Source organism: Triticum aestivum, chromosome 2B, assembly GCF_018294505.1.
Source record: "Triticum aestivum cultivar Chinese Spring chromosome 2B, IWGSC CS RefSeq v2.1, whole genome shotgun sequence".
Classification (NCBI taxonomy): Eukaryota; Viridiplantae; Streptophyta; class Magnoliopsida; order Poales; family Poaceae; genus Triticum; species Triticum aestivum.
In genome coordinates, this window is record NC_057798.1 from 81741382 (window position 1) to 81746999 (window position 5618).

The window sequence follows — 5618 nt, forward strand, 5'->3', positions numbered from 1 at the left end:
GGGGGGGGTCCAACCTCTGTACTTGCCAGTAGTATGGAGTATCAGAGTTACCCCCCGGGTTCAGGGTTTTTCTTTTTTGTGGTTGTTTTCACAAAACAAAATCATGACCTGTGATAACATCAGGAAAAGGGGGCATGCTAAGCCTCTAGAGAGTGTACACAGAAATTGAATCAGTCTACCATCTCTTCTTTGAGTGCATTGTAGCTAGGCAGGTTTGGGTAGAGGTTGAAAGTCTGCTTCAAGTTTCTATTGGTAACTTTGAATGAGTCGCAATACTCCATTGTTTTCAAATGGGACGCAACGGTTGAAAGGCTTTGTGAAAAAGGATATTTGCATCTTAATGCAGTTTCTTCCGTTGTCCTATGGGGGCCGTGGAATTTTAGGAACTCCACTGTTTTTAATAGATGCTCTAGGATCTCTATGAAACAGGTCCTAGGGTTGGTCTCTCGATATTTGAGAGATCGGAGAAAGCAGTACTAGATTTACAGGAGGGGCTTCCGATGGAATTTCAGACCCTGATGTGGATGTTGTTCGAAATGCTGCACGTGGTGCGAGGAGTACACTGGAATGCCAGAAGGAGAACCCTCAAGATGAAGCCCTCATACATGATGTGTTCTCTAGTTACTACTCCCTCCCTCTCATATTATGGGCCGGAGGGAGTAGGAGTGAGCCACCCTGGCCCGCGTGCCTGTTTGGCTTTGTGTGAACTCTCGTTGTTTTGGTGATTTTGCTTTAGGGTTGTGCTCTAGCTTCTGAATAGCAGACACTCTTTTCATTTCTCTTGTCTGGATGATGCTGTAACATTTGATGGTTTCGTCCTTAATTGAAAGGAACCGGGCCGTGGGCCCCTGATTATTAAAAAAAAGGCTTTTCATTCGATCCTTCAAGTAATTCAACCGCTGCGTCAGGAGAGGAAACTCGCAAGTCGCAAGAAACACCAGTACCACATTTGCTGCATCGTCGATCCAGCATCCGTCCCAACAGTTATCATATTCCTTGTAACACCGTTGGTAGTTGGGCGATGCATTGTATATGGATCCATCCATACATACACATCACAGTTGACATGCATGCAACCAAATCCTCTGGTCCAAATCATAAGATACCTGACTGACCGACTCACTGCCTGATTGATTCAGCCACTAGTATAATCCCAGCAGCATTGCAGATGTAGTGTAGTGGCCTGCATGTGTACGTACGAACGACGCCTATCTGCTCTGCTCTTGACTTTTGCCGCGCCAAATGTCACGCCCAGCCTATAACCAAGCAAAAAAATACCATTATTTCGCGCATCATCGCCCCATGTGGTTGCCGCGCACATGCCTGCACCGAGAACCCAATCTGGACCGACCAATCCAAATTAATCAGCCGCTAATTCGCTCGCAGATTACTGGCGGCTGACATGTGCTCGCTCTCATGATCCAGCGACAGTTTGCTCCTTCGATTGGCGGCCATGATCGGGGGCACTGTGGGATCGATGGTGATGTCGACCACGACATGCCTGGAACAGGAGGGTTCATACGCTCATGCTGAATCAGGGCCTGGATCGGAACGGCCATGTGCCCGAGCAGACCGGCCACCTGATTCGTGGTAGAAAAATGCCCAGCATTTCAGGCTTTCCGCCCGTGCCCGCGCGCCCACCACGCGTCCGCCTGCCGGGCAACGTGCGCGCGCCGTGAGCCCGGCCGGCCGCCCATGCGCCGGAGCTAGCATCCATCATATGCCGCCGTGCATGCCATGCCAGGCTCCACCACCGTCCACCGGCAGCAGACGGCGTCGGCGCCGGAGACGGAGCCGGAGGTCGATCCCACTGGCTCGCTCGCGCCCTCGCCCGCACAACGAAATCGTCAGCCGAGCACTGTTTCCGCACGCTCGCCGGGCCTGTGCGCCCACATGGCACGGGCCAAGCGTCGTGGAAGCGATCGATTACCGACTGGGGACGCATAATAAAAGGGGAAAAGATCTATGGATAAGATAACGGTGATTTCTGGCAGGCTAGATTCTCCGCCAATTTAAGCCGCTGAGGCCATCGGCCAGAACCCAGAAGTCAGAAGTGAGCCTGGAGGTTTGGCTCTGGACTTTCTGGAGACTTTCTGAAGCATACGCGTAAATGCCCGTACACGGTACACACAATATTGTCTGTATTAATTCAATCATTCACCTGGCATGGCATCGCTGGCATCCACGAAATTACGAGCGATCCACCTTGAAACGCAACGCACACGAGGGCAGGCATGCATGCAATGCAGGGATTCAGGCTGCCATATTCTGAGCCTGAACGGCCTGAGAACCCTGCAGCGGCCGAAACAGTCGAGCCAGCGGCAGAGCAGAGGAGCCATTGCCATGACATGCATACAGTCAGTTCTATCTGGATTTGGCCCATGCGATGCGAGCGTTACATTCCTCAGCTGCCATTACCCATCGCAAAGCCAGTGCCCACATGTATGTTTACGTGGTCGAAGTCAGCATGCTTCATTCATGGACCGTGAACGTTTCTGAGCTCACTGTCGATGCTATGGACTTGCGCCGCTGCTGCTGCTTAGTTTTTGAGTCTGCACATGCACGGCATGTGCATGTGCATGTGGCCGTATGCGGCGAGGGTGCTCGTGCGTGGGCACTGGCAAGCCACGAGACACAGAACGTGTCGCTCCTGCCGCGGCTGCATGCGTCGGCACTGATGCCCGCTTAACTTTCTTCTATCCGTGAGTCCATCTGGTTAGGTTAGGTGCTGCGTCAAATGGTAAGCCAGTCCAAGCAAGCAACCGTTGAGCTAATTAATCAGGGTTTTTTAATTTTTATCCAATCCAATCCACTCCAACGTGTCGAAATTACAAGGAGAAACGTTTCAGGATTGGTAGCTGCGACCGAACCATGATACGGTTCACCTACTTTACACTATCCCCAAACAGGAGCTCTCCTCTCCTTTTGACCCTATCCGAACAGTAGTATTTTTTTTAAAGTCCTTATCCTTATTTTAATATTTTTTGGGGGATCGGCACTATCCTTATTATAATTACCAGTGCATTGGTATTACTTTTCGGCAAAATGGAAATTTTCCTCGAAGAGAAAAAGAAACCAGTGACAATTTGATTGAAAAGTCCAATGACAAAAAGAAGGAGATTCTTTAGCGATAATATGCCCTATGAAACATGGGTCTAGGACTCGCAAAAAAAACAAGGGTCTAGGCACACCCACATTGAAAAAGTATTTTATTTAATAATAATAAATGTAAGAAACTTTTTTTATAACGAACATGGTGTAGTGTTATACTCAGGTGTAAAGTTTTGAGAAGAAATGCCTTCCGTGATCTTCAGTTCCAAAACAAAATATAACCATATACTCCCTCTGTCCCATATTAATTGTCGTTCAAACAGATGTATATAGTCGTATTTCAGTGTTAGATACATCTTTTTGAACAACAATTACTATTTAAGATTTTTCAAATTTAAAATTTTATTTTCACCGAGAAGAACATGAAAGTCATTTCTTCACCAAACTTTACAAGCGAGTAAAACACTCGTGCTCGACACAAAAAAGGTTTCCAAATTACCAGATTTTTTTTCATATTCATAAAAATTTAGATGTTTTAGCGGGTGCGCCTAGAACCATGTCCCAAAAACATGCGACCATTTGTTAGGTTGTTATTTAGTACGAGTTGGTGAAATGAGGGAATCTATAAAAAATAATTCAATAAGGTCGTCCAAAAACCTGGACGACCTTACTAGAAATTAAATGTCCGGTGTGGCAAGAGAGAAAAGAATTCCGAAAGTTATAACTCTGAACATAAATTTCTTGTTAGAAAAACCTTTACAAAATTTTGAATTGTCAAAACAGTGTTGCTTTATGCAAGAGTGGAAGCCCCGGAGGGTGAATCATCAGGACTGAAAGAGAAGAAAAATAAGAGGCAATTTGGAGGTCGAGCTACCTACAGGCCGAAATCTGTCTCGTGGGTTGCATAGGGCTCCGCCTCCTCATCCTCCTCCTTCAAGAAAGAAAGTTAGGGTTCGTGCCTCTCGCCGGCGCCGGCGCAGGCCCGCCTCGTCTCCGGTGGCCCTAGGACCATGGAGGCGCGGTGGATCCTGTAATGGGTCGGCGGGAGGGCTTCGTTTTTAGTCGTTTTTTTTCAATCTTGTTAGGGTTTGTGTCCTACTCAGGAAGGCGAGACGGCGGCGGCTCCCTGAAGATTGAATAAAGGTCTTCCCGCCTAGCCCTCGTTCCGGCGGTGCGTCTAGCATTGTTGGTGGGCGTGTGGAGGTGTGTCTCCGGCAGATCTATCTTTGATGGATTTGCTCGGATCTCGTCGTTGTTTCTCTACGTTCGTGTGCCTTCGGTTTGGATCATTCCGATCTACGTTATTTTTCATCGGCGGCGGTTGTTGTTCTGGGGTGCTGGTCCTATGGGGCCTTAGCACGACGACTTTCCGACTGTCTACTACAACAAGTTGTGCCCGGCTCCGGCGATGGAGGGGCGATGACGGTGGCGCGCCTTCGGCTCGCTTCGGTGCTTGTAGTCGTCGCTAGGTGGTCTATGATTCTGGATGTATTTTTTATTTCCGGTATTCATTGTACTGCCTTGATTGAAGATAAATAGATTGAAAGTTTTTTCGAAAAAAAAAAGAGAAGAAAAAAAACAGTAACTTTGTCAAAGCTGTACTGCTATGCCGTGACTCAACCACCAATTTTTTTGTTTGCGAACTGACTGAGCCACCATTTGGTTTACCAACTTTACTCTATCGCCAAACATGAGTTTCTTCATTTATCTTTTTGCGGGGAAGACATGAGATTTTGGTTCCTTTTGACCTTCTTACACTAGCTAGAGTATTATTACCTTTTGGTGGAAAGCGAGACCTTTTTTTTTTCTCTGCGGTGGAGCGTTCACTGGCGTACGTATATGCCGGCAGTACTGTATACCAGCACGGTATGTACAGGTGCGGCATGATGGGACGATACGTAGAGCGGAGGTAGGTGGCGTAGCATAGCATAGCACAGCAGGGGCAGAATGTGCGTGCGTGCGTGCGCGTGCGTGCCTACACGGTGGCGCATGCGCATGTGAGCACCCCTGGCACCATGTTAGCAGCGCCCATGAGGGGCCGAACATGGCATGTAGGAAAGCTATGCCTCTGCCTCATGGCGCCTAATCATGCCCACCGCCCCGCTGGCCCGGCTCACTCACTCGCTCCACCCCTCGCCCGCTCGCTCACGTACGGCGCTCTGCCGTCACCACCCCGCCCCACCGGCGACGAACACCACGGCGAAACCCCATCAACGGCACGGCCAGTAGCCTTTGTCCTTGCTTGGCAGCACGAGAACAATTGAAACGAAACGAGATGGACATGTACACGTCGTCTGCAGGCGTCCATGGGCTGATGATCTACATCTACATGCAGCGCCTACGGTCGTTTACGTACGTGGGGTGGTGGCCGGTGACGGTGTGTGGATTAATTTGGTGGAGACGAGGCCACGTAGGCCGTTGATTTCTATCGCCCATGCGAGGACAAGAAAACAACAAAACAAATGGGAGCAGAGTACATCCATCCAGTGATAAAAACCACCGGAATCTTTCTTGCTCGCAAGTTAACTCCGTCCCTCACTCCGCTTTATATATATCCCGGCAGCGGC